The sequence below is a fragment of the Malania oleifera genome, chromosome 10, assembly GCF_029873635.1.
Source record: "Malania oleifera isolate guangnan ecotype guangnan chromosome 10, ASM2987363v1, whole genome shotgun sequence".
Lineage (NCBI taxonomy): Eukaryota > Viridiplantae > Streptophyta > Magnoliopsida > Santalales > Ximeniaceae > Malania > Malania oleifera.
Window position 1 is genome coordinate 14,879,840 of NC_080426.1, and position 12,787 is coordinate 14,892,626.

Genomic DNA, 12,787 nt, shown 5'->3' on the forward strand with positions numbered 1-12,787 from the left:
TACTTAAATAAGGAGGGATTGTGAAGTTTTTTAAAATAATAAAATAATAAGAATAGTAGACATGAAAGCGAAAAAATATTATGATTATTGTCGCAACAATACGCAATTTTGAAGAGGATGAGTGTAATATTGTCAATTCTTATGTTGAAGAATCATTAATGACTTGGCTACCTCTTATCATGCTACTTACATGAAGAAATTTTTTTCCATGTAGAAGGCAAGAAACTTTGGCATAGTAAAGAAGGGTAACAATAATTTTATAGATTTTGAAAAAGTTAGCTAGTTGTGTGTGTTTGGGTATATATTAACCTCGAAGGCAATATGTTTATATACTAAACTTAATTGTGTTTTTCTATTCATGCCACGGTATAGCAAGATATTATAATCACTTTGGTGATAGAAGATGAAAGTTCAATTATATCAATGGTTATTGCTAATGGAAAATTATTGATTACCACTGAATTGGTAGCCTAGTGGTACAACCATCAGGGCTTATCTTCTATGTTTCCAAGGCCAAGGTCAAGCATAAATAAAAACTATTTGCAAAAGCATGCCTAACCTTGGAACATGCAGAGGGGAATCTTAACCTTCTACGACTTTGATCGGGATAAGGTGATAGGGCTAATATTTCGATCAAGCAGCTATATGTTAAATTGAACACTCCACAAGGTTGAGAGTCCATATGACTACATTCGGGGGAGGGGAGATTCTATATGTGCTAATTGCTCCTTGCCATCCTTTTTGCATAGGTGAAAATAAACAATAATAACAACAAAATCAAACCTTAAGTCCCACTAGGTGGGATTGACTATATGAAACCTTTTCTCCAAATAATTGACCTTCTTCTAAATTTTCATTTTTGAATAGCCTATCTTAGTTTTTCCTTCTCAAAGTGAGGGCATGTACCTTTCTTTTTTGTCTTTTATTATTAACTCATTCATTTCTATCATTAGTCATAATTTTCATATAACGGCACATAACACGGTAAGACGTGAACAAATAAGCTCAAAATGAGGAAAATTAAAATAAACAAATAGCGTAAGAGAAAAACATCATTTTATATTCTAAAATTGATTGATATTGGTGAATTAATTTTACTTATTGAATTAATAACCCTTTAAATTGAGAAAAATCATTAAAAAGAAACGTATACTTTGGAACAAGAAATTTAAAAAATAGGTGTGTGAATGTGAATTTAAAGTCAAGAGCAAAGTAAAAGAAAAACACAATAGAAAGAAAAATAAATTTGTTCTACTCTTTCTTTTTTTTTTTTCTTGCCGCGTTTCCCATTTCATTTTCTTCCATCCCCTTCGCCATTAGTAACTACATTTTATGGTATTGAAATAAAGAAATTATAAGCCATTCCTCGAAAAAACGAGCTCGTATTTCTTGAATAATGATTATTAGTTTGAGAAAGGCATAATAAAGATCGATTAGTAGTCCACACATAACAAAGCTGTGGATAATTTTTTTTCTTAGATGAATAGATTAATTATGAGTTTAAGAAAACAAGATTGACAATTAGGGTAATGGTCGAAGTGCACATATGAATTTCCACGTATAGAAATAATATTGACGACTTGCAATGACCCTGAAATTGAATCAATCAATTAATGGAGGAGCTTGGTGCAAGTAAGTGATTAATTCCCTCGCGTACACGTACGGGGACATGGGTCGACGCCGTCGTCGCCTTGTGATTGGCCCATGGGTGACCCTGGCCCGAAAGGCGAAGGTGGTCTGTCGTGGTAGTTAACCGCACGGCACTCATCGACTGAGCTCAGATTTGCCGCAATGTTTGAAACTCATTAGCTAATTTTATCTCATCCATCAGATGATGAGCTTCATGGAATGTCCTGTGTATTTGGGCAATAAACCTTCCTCTCACGCTCTGCCAAATGAAACCTTTGGTCAAAGGAGGATAACATGCATGACTGACCTGTCTGACCAATGGAAAATATTATTTATATACATATATATATATATATATATATATATATTGATAACTGAAAATTTCAGCAAGAAGAAATTCTTCGAACTTAGGTGATAACATATTATTGTGCGTCTATTTAATGCATTCTTAGTAATTTACTGAGCAAATACAAGTGGGGGTCGAATAGATCTATCCAGACAAGCCAAATATATATATTTTGACGTGAATTTTAATAATATTTTGAAATATGTTTTCTATGCATATAATATTGTGGGTTCAAAATATTATTTTTTATAATTATTTTTTGTGTCGTGGTGACTATTATTGAGGGATACGAGTAGTCAAGTCTTGACGAGTTAAGATGCAACTGTGACTTTTAAAAGAAAAGCTTATTGATGAGGCAATTTTTTTCCCTTTTTTGGAAAATGACTTATTCCTCATCCATGCCATTAATTCATCTAACAATTTGAAAACTGAAGCACTCAGGTAGAAAATTTTAATGTCAGAACCAATGTCCTAAAACAAAGAGTATCCTGAATGTTTTACCCCACAAAAAATTATAATAAAATTGGTGGAGGAGTCGAGCAATTGTTGAACTTTATCCTGTATTCCATACGCAACAGGGAACTTGCACTTTCATGCCCATATCTGTTTTATATATTCTTCATGTAAAAAAGTAATGCCAAATTCTATTCTTTGGCATTGTATAATACTAATGCATCTCTCTCTCTCTCTCTTAGTTTGTTTTGTGTGTGAACAAAAGAACAGAAAGCAAAAGAAAGCGTCGTACTGCTTCAATTCCATATATACCTGAAAATTTTAGAGATTCTAGATGGAGATAATTCATATTAGGAGAAAAAGACCCTGTAACCAAACACAACATGAATACATGATGACATAACATGGGTTTTCAATAATATATATTGGAAAAAGATAGAAGCAGTTCGGAGTTGAAACCAAACGACAGTACTTAAGGAAAAGGACAGCTAGGTGGATCCACCCACCTCCATTATCCCTGGAAGAACTCATCATCATCATGCATCATCACATCATCATCATCATCATCATATATATATATATATATACCTCTCTGTTTGTGTGTATCCTCCAACAATTATCTTCCCATTAATTAAACTTGATGACCCATCAATTCCAAATTTTACCTTTTTGTGAACCCCCTCTCCCCAATGTATATATGCGGCCTCACCAACATGGTAGCTTACTGTCAGGGCTTTTCACAATATGCCTTTTCAAAATATGAGCTGAATAATTTAATTAGGGGTCCTGTATTTAAAATTAATTTTTAAAATTTTTTGAGATGCAAAATCGCTAATTAAAGTTTTATATTTAAGATTACATTGAAACTTGAAAAAGAAAGAATTAAATTACATTTATTTACTTTTTAAAATACACTTTTATGTACTTTTGAGATATTAAGAAAGTTAATGTATGGAAAGGGATGAAATCATAAATAATGTTAATATTAAAAAAAAAAAATTGAAGGCCCAAACTTTTGAGATAGTGAAAAAATTAATGTATGAGAAGAGATGACATCATAAATAATGTTAATATTAAAAAAATTTTAAGGGTTCCAAAAATTTTGGAGCCCTAAGCAAAATGCTCAATGGCCTTATGGTTAGGCTGCTTGTTACTTATTAAATCATTAAGGAGTGTCCCAATTAAGAGGATTATGCTTCTAAATGTGCAGCTCTTTGATTATTATGTTCCAAATGGGTCCAAAAAAGAAAAACGAAATTGGGAAGGGGCACAAATATGTTATATATTATTAAATTATCCATATAATATATGTGTGTGTGTGATTAATTTTTATTTTTGAGTTATATTCATTTACTCATGTTCAGTTGTAGCCGACTCAAAGTAAGAAAAATATTTTGCGTCACAGTATAATATTATTTTATAGTTTTACATGGAGTATTTTTGAAGTTCTTATTTGACGATTGTAAATATTTTAATTATCAATTGAGATTGAGTTGAAACATTATCGGTACTTTTGAGTTAAAGATTTTATTTTAGTTGATAATAAAAAAAGGAAAATTTATTTTTGATTGTGCTAATTTTCCTTCAATATCAAATACAACTAAATTAATTGAAAACTTATTTTAATATGATTTAAAATTAAGAAAAATTTAAAATCAACGATATGCAAAATCAAGTTTTTGTCCATTAAATTAGTATATTTTTTACTCATATTGATAATTATCTAATTATTCTGTAACTTAGAATCACTTTAATTTTGTCAAAAATTAAGCGTGTGGGATTCTATACATACCTGTCGGCAGACTCAAAAATCAATTATATATAATCTAACGTGGTCCATTTTTTGAAAAAAAAAAAGAAAAGAAATCCAGCTGCCCTCTTTATGGAACTGCCACATGGGCCTCATCCTTTAAAGCTAATTAGACCCCATGTACGTATGTTTGACTATTTGAGGATTAGCATTTTCTTTTAATTTACACTGCGGAATTCATTTCTCATCTCATATATATATATATATATATATATATATATATATATATATTAAATTAATGCTTTAATCTAAAACTCAAAACCATAAATAAAAGAGTTAAAAGATTGTTATGGGGCTGGGTGAGGTTTTTCATTTGTAATATTTGGGCTGCTTAATTGGACTGGTGCGGGGGTATCTGTGATCTGACTTTAGAATTGTCCAAAATAGTAAACAGAGATGGCCGGCAAACGGTCAGCGATGCGTGTATGAAAAACTTGGTGCAGGTGCATCATTGATTGCCGCACGTGCAGACAACTTGGCGGGGCCGCCTCCTGTGCTGCTCCGGTGGCCGTGACCGTGGCCGTCGCCGCCGGGGTGGCTTCGGTGTTCGCTTCTTCACTATTTAATAAAGCTACCTGTCAAAGTAAGCAATTAATGTGTAATCGCAATTCACATGGCATGGGCAGGCTTTTAGTGGGATGACTTAATTGATTGAAAGTTACGAGCAGATGATTTTCATTTCACTCTAATGAAGTATTATTTTATTTGACCCATTAAATCTCAAGACATAAGCCATCTTTGCATGCCCATAATCTCCTTAACACACGTTTCATGTTGGATCCAACCAAGTTCTCTCGTGTCAAACCTACGCCACTATACCTTTAGGATCCTTCACATAGTAGACAGTACCCTTAATTATAAATTATAAATTTTTAACTAAAATAATTAATCACTAATTTTTTAAAATTTAATAACAAAATATTAAATGGAAATTTGAAATATTAATTAACATAAATTTCAGTTTGTTTTTAATTAAAAATATTAATCAGAAAAAGTAAAAATTAGAAAATATTAATAAGCATAAATTTTAGTTAATTTTAAATTAAAACGTCAATTACAAATATTAATAAATTTTTAATTAGATAATATTTAGTAATTGTAAATATTTATGTTAATTTAACATTTTTATTGATATTTTTAAGTTACCCTTTCACCCCAAATTGTGCCCAATCAAACCACAAGCTTCACGGTCCAGCTCAAGGGCTGCCCAACACTCCTCCTAAGGAGAGAATCATTAGATTAAACACTCTAATCACGCCATATTTTAAGTAATCAAACATATTTTTTAGATTTTAAATAATTTCACATGATTTGAGAAAAAAATATATTAAATTAAATTAAATATTTATTTTTTTAATTCAAAATCATTTAAAATTGAAATATGCGATTTGTTTGCTGCTTAAAATATGGCGTAGTTAAACTACCTAACCTAATGATTTCTCCTCAAATAGAAGCCTAATTGGACTTTTAATTCTTCAATTGATTCCCGGGCTTGAATTTGTGAAATCTTGAACATTAAAAAACCAGCCCAATGTCTCATTTGAAATCAAATAGGGCCTCAAACCTGAATCTAGCCCAATGCTCCTGCTAACCCTCAAAATGAGGCCCAATTCCAAATCCACCCTCGAGAAAAAATTAGCTGGTCCTCCCTCTTCAGGTGCGGACCAATAAAATTACATCATTTGGATGACGTGGATTCCATGCCAACCGAGAAATAGATTTAGTGTTTTAATTTTCAATTTCAAACCAAGCGCCAATAATTTGAATTTGAAATTTAATCAATTTATCTTTTAATTGCAGGAGAAATCCTTTCGTTGCCGCGATTTTGGTGGTTTCACGGCACTTCTCCGGCGAGCTGCTGCCCCTCCTGCCACTCTGGCTGTTTCACGGCGCCATGGTTTATGCGCCTGCTTCTCAGAGCTGCTTCCCCGGCGAGATGCTGTCCACATTACAACCACAAATTTTAATCAACCTACAAACCCAGACTTCATAGTTCATGATCCTGCAAGAAACTATCTTCAGAGCCTTGACTACTTGAACCAGTTGCCATATCTGAGTTTGGATTTTGATATGGATTGGATGATGCCCACATTAAATCATGTTACCATTTCGTAAACTTTCTTATATTCAACAAGTGAATGTAAATAATTTTTTTTATAAAATACCTAACTCAAAAGTATAGTAAATGAAGGATTTTTTTAGCAGCGCAAGGTTGTGATGTGAATAGCAAAATCCACCAAGATTGATTGGTTGGATGCTATAAGGGTGTTGAGTTTGTCAGGAGCGGTTCTTCATAATATGGGGCTCTAGGCGAATGATTTAATTAGGGATCCTTAATATTTTGTTTAATTTTTTTTATTTAAAATTAATTTTTCTAAGTACATTAAATAATTTTAATTGCACTGCATGTGCACTCTACCCACCAAACACGTAAATTTCATAAATAATGTTAACATTATTATATTAAAAAAAATTTTATGGGCCCCAAAAGGCAAGCACCTCAGTGGCCTTAATGAAGAGCCGACCCTGGAGTTTGTTATAAAAAAATATTAAAATTGCACTAAATTAATTACTTAATCAAATATGCAAAATAATTGAATGTAACATACATATATAGATATAGAGCACTTTACTATGGACCACAGATAGACCATCTGGATTAAAGGATAAACAACCTTGGCTAAAGGGTGAATAGATTGAAGTACATGACTGTTGTGAAACACTGACATTACTTGTCACTCCTGAATAAATGGCAATGAAATATAAAATGTTAAATTATTCTTAATGTGTATGACAAATTATAATAGTAAAAAATTATGTAATAATCTTACTTGGTTGTCAAGTTGATGATGATTTTGATTTTTTTCCTTTCCGTTTCTCTAAATTAATCTAAAGTCTTCCATATGTTTGCCCCTTTGCCTCCATCTTAAGAGGATAAAATAAAGTTTGATTGATGACCGAAGTGCCATTATCATTCTAATCATCATCTCCCTTATCAAACCCCAAAGTGGACTTGCATAATGCAATTTCATGAGTAATCATATCTAAATAACTAATGGCAATTCTAGTTGTTTCATTATGTTTTGCATCCAAACTTATCATGGAGAAAGATTTATTTAGTAAGTGACTAAAACGACTGAAATTGGATGAACTTATGTTACCATCAAAATGATGCCCATGCTGAAACCCCTCATTTGTTAAGAATTCTACTTGTGAATTTGTTCCACATTGAACAAAATTGAGTAGATGATGGGTGCTTATATATATAGTTAGCCCATAAGGCCCAAGTTGTAATGCTCATGGACTAAGCAGTACAAGCCATATTTGTGGGGGTCCGGGGGGCAACGCCCCTGGGAAAATTTTGGAGCCCATTCGGAACGAAACCCTAGGCGCAACATATAAAAAGGATTGCTTTCGGGTGATTAGGGTTCGTATGGTTGTACCTGCGAGAGAGCGAGAGGGAGAGCATTGTATCGCCGCACTCTCTGTGTTTTCTTCCTGATAATATTGAAACCCCTGCAACTCCGTGGACGTAGGCAAAATTGCCGAACCACGTAAATATTGTCTTGTACGTGTGATTGATTTTTCTTTGGTTTATTTTTCTTTATTTTTGTTTCTCACAGGTTTCGGGAATTTGTTCTTTATTCCCAACAAGAGGATCAAATAAAGTTTGGTTGGTGACCGAAGTGCCATTATTATTCTGATCATCATCACCATTATCCAACCCCAAAGTGGACTTGCATAATGCAATTTCATGAGTAATCATATCTAAATAACTAATGGCGATTCTAGTTGTTTCATTATGTTTTGCATCCAAACTCATAATGGAGGAAGATTTATTTGGTAAGTGACTAAAGCAACTGAAATTGGAAGAACTTGTGTTACCATCAAAATGATGCCCATGCTGAAACCCCTCATTTGTTAAAAATTCTACTTGTGAATTTGTTCCACATTGAACAAAATTGAGTGGATGATGGGTGCTTATATACATAGTTGGGCTTAAGACCCAATAAGTTTAAATTTTTAGATCAAGTTGGTGTTCATCCATATGTATCAAGCCTATCCATGGGCTCCTCCAATCATAATTAACAAGTGGCATCAGAGCCGGTGGTTCATAAGTCTAGGTGAGCGACATCATAACAAGTCAAGACATGAAACTAATTCTCTTTACGTGCTAACAATTGGAGGACCAAGTATATGATCGAGACCAATAAAAATCATATAAACTTGAAAGATGAATTCGAATAGGGCCAAGACATGGGAGATAGGATTAATTCGAAGGCACATGGAATGCAATCCGAGGCACGTAAGGTGCGATGGTAAGACCCACTTAAGTAATTGTTGGAGAATTAGGCTTACTCCCATAAGAGAGACGGATTCTATTCAAGGGGAGTAATTAGAACTCACAAGTGAGAGAGAGATTATTGAGAATTTTACTTGTGAGTTTGTTCCACATTGAAAAAAATTAAGTAGATGATGGGTGCTTATATGCATGATTGAGCCCAAGATCCAATAGGATTAAATTTTTGAGTCAAGTTTGTGTTTACCCATGTATATCGAGTCCATCTATGGACTCCTCTGATCCTAACATCCTATGCATTCTTCGTCTATCTTTTCAAAACATAATGATAAGAAATTTTTGTGATCCCAAAGTACCATTCAAAATAGACAATGCATGTCAATAGCAAATAATTGTGTTATGAATTGAATTATATTGCATATGATGTTCTCTTCAACCTTCATAAGGCACCAAACATGTAGTTATGAATCATACCATCAAAAGATGTGCTCACATTGTAACAATTGGAATATTTTAAAAGTATTTTATAATTATTTTATTATCATTTGTGAAACCCTAATTTTTTGACAAATAATCGAAAACCAGTACTAAAAACAGAAAACTAACAAATAGAAACAAAAAACAGTCCATTGATCCTAAAGTTTTAAATCTTAAATTATGGCTGTTAATTTAAAATTTAATTATAAAAGAGTGGAACAGAAGCTTCTAAACATGCAGTGGGTACTCTTTTTATATAATGGTTGTGGCTGTGGTTTAAGGTTGAACAATTCATGGGATTTATGGGAACGTGATATGATGCATGGAATTTGGTTGGGAGCCGGAGAGGGACAGCGGCTTACCGAAGAAGCAGCGGACAGCAGCTCGCCGGAGAAGCTGGCGCATAAGCAGTGGCGCCGTGAAACAACCGGAATCGCAGGAGGGGCAGCAGCTCGCCGGAGAAGTGTCGTGAAACCACCAGAATCGCAGCAACAGAAGGATTTCTCCTGCAATTAAAAATTAAAATGGTTAAATTTCAAATTCAAATTATTGGCCATTGGTTTGAAATTAAAAATTAAAACAGCAAAACTATTTTCCTGGCGATATCTTAACTACTCCGGCGAGCAGCTACTCCTACTTTTCTTAATTTTTGTTTATTTTGATATGGAATCCACGTCATGCATTTGAAATAATTTTATTGGTCCTCATTTTTAGTTATGGTTTTCATTGTAAATTTTTGCAAATCTTTTTTCAAAAGTTGTGAATCATATTAGGTTTTTTTTCTAAAAAACCAATCTCACCTTTGGAGCCCAAATTATCATCCAACTCCCATTTTGGGCCCAATAGATCCTCAATTCTCAAGATTAGCTCAAGTTGGCCTATTGAGCCCAATTGGGCATCTACTTATAAAAACCAGCCCAATGTCTCATTTGAAATCTAATTGGGCCTCCAACCTGAACCTAGCCCAATGCCCCAGCTAACCCTCAAAATGAGGCCCAATTGGGACCCAATTTTCCAAATCCAAGCCTCAAGCCCTCGAAACCCCAAATTGTGCGCAATCAAACCTCAAGGCGCAAGCTCTAGAGTCCAGCGCAAGTGCTGCCCCAACACTCCTTCTAACCCTCAAGTAGGATAAATCATTAGGTTAAACACTCTAATGACGTCATATTTTAAGTAATCAGACATATTTTTAGTATTAAAATAATTTTATGTGATTTATAAATATTTCAATTAAATATTTATTTTTTAATTTAAAATCATTTAAAATTGAAATATGTGATTAGTTTGTTGCTTGAAATATGACGTAGTTAAACTTAGGGGTGAGCAATCGGTTGGTTAGGCTAATTTGACCTATTAATCAAATTAATTAAATATTTTTGGTTAACTCTTCATTACAAACGAATCGACCAAATTACCCCCTTACTCGAACCTTACCCGACCGAACCAAATTTTTGGTTAATTCAGTTAACCGAATAACCAAATTTGTCGAAATATAAAACCAAACTAAACCGACTGAATTTGGTCAGTTGTTTTCATTAATTTGGTTTTCACCGAATTATGCACACCCCTAATTAAACTATCTAACTTAATGATTTTTCCTCGAATAGAAGCTAAATTGGACTTTTAATACTTACCAGTAAAATATGATATATGATTATGGGTGTTTTCAGAGTAAAAAAAATTATATAGTTTTATAGATTTCAGTATATGTGTTTTATTTAATTAATTGTGTGGCGTGAGAAATTTTTTAGTACAATATAGAATTTATACAACTTTCATGTTATCAGCATTTATGTAATTTTACACAGTTAAAATATTCAATTTTCTCAATATCATGATTATACAGTTTATACAGAAAGCATGATATATAGTATTAGGCAGAATTATGATTTATACAGATGATGATTTTTACAGCTTATACAAAAATATGAAATTCAATTTTAGTAAACCATGATATTTAGATTACAGAACCATAACATTTAGATATATCAGTTTATTCATATCAGTTTACTACAGCGTTATGGTTATTTCAGTTAAACAGAATTATGGTTAATCAGTAATATAGAAATATCAGTTATATATATATAGTATCAAACCTTGATGGACCAGATCAGTTTTTAGAGTAAGGTACCGTTACTACTTCAGTTATGAGTGCAAACACATATCTTAGATAGTATATGGATTTTCAGCAATCGATCGTGCCTTTATTGTGGACAGGCTCCCCGTCAGTTAGGGTTGAGGTGGCGGATCTGACTATCGGAGTTTAGTTGACTTATCCTGGTCAGCCAACTAGTGTTAAGTCCCGCCTACGGGTCGCACAACCTTGTCATGAGGGGTTAATTCATGACTTTCAGTTATTCATTCAAGGAAGTTTTCTCAGTTATTATTATATATCCAGATTTACAGAAACCGCAGTCATGCCTATAAATATTAGAATTATTTTGAATAGAATATTCAGAAAACAGTTTATGTTAAGCAACATAGGTGTGAGTTATACTATATATTATTTATACGTGTTTTCTTAGACTCAGTTGTTTGCAGTACTTTTAAATCAGATATTACTGTTATGCAAATTCATTTGTCACACACTGGTAATGTCACACACTGGTAATAACATATTTCATCTTACTGAGAGTTGTCTCATCCCAATAATTTATCACTTTTCACGTGAACTAGATAGACGAGCAGATCAGGCTCAGAGGTAGGGGAACTACAGTACTGCCCTGTCTGTAAGGTGAGTATTTTTAGGAAAGATGTATTTTTTAATGGTCCCTAGGAGATCAGATGGAATATTTTTGGGAATGTTCATGTTGTATGTATATTTTGGGAATACTGAAACTCTGGTATTGTAAATGTGGATGTATGCCTTTTGTTTATCGTTGCAAGGGAAATTTTATGGATGTTTAGACTTCCCAATCCCCACTTGGATCGGGATGACGTTATCGATTGTATTAAAGGTATAAGAGTAGTATAATTTTATGGTAAAAATTTGCATGAAAAATCAGGTCATTACAATTTGGTATCAGAGCCTGGGTTGTTAGGTTCTGTAGACTCTAGAGTGCAACACAAACAATACCAGAGTATAAGAAAAAGGATTTGAGATTTTGTTCTGCAGTTTGGAGGTAAGACTTCCGTGGTAGTTTTTGTGCCTTTCCTGGGGTGACGATTTCAAGAAAGTCATAGTAAACTATTGTCAGATTGTGTTTCTAAAGTGTAAGACTAAATCTTGGATTAAGATAAGGATGTCAGGGTAGAGGGATAATATGAGATTTTGGTTAGATACGTAAATTATAAGGATAGGGTTATTAAGTCATGTTTACTGTCTTTTAAGAATGGACCTTGGGGGTGGTAGTGCTCATACGAGCGGTAGTGAGGGTGTAGGGCCCTCGAATGCAAGCGGAGCTGATTCAGATGCAGTATTACTCAATGTAGCTCAACAGGTAATGACTGAGATTACACGAAGCTCTAGAGTATAGGGAGGCTCGACTACAAGCCTGGGTTGTACTATAGAAAAGTTTACAAAGATGAACCCTCCAGCGTTTTCAGGAGGAGCTAATCCTACAATTGCTGAGAACTGGATGTAGGAAATCGAGAAAATACTGACGGTGCTCCAGTGCACAGATGAGTAGTGGGTCTTGTATGCTACCTATAAATTGACCGGCGAGGTTGAGAGGTGGTGGAAAGCTATGAGGTTATTGGAGGAGCAGAGACCCATACTGGTGGCTATGACTCGGAGTCGGTTCAGAGAGACATTCTTCGATAGATATTTTCC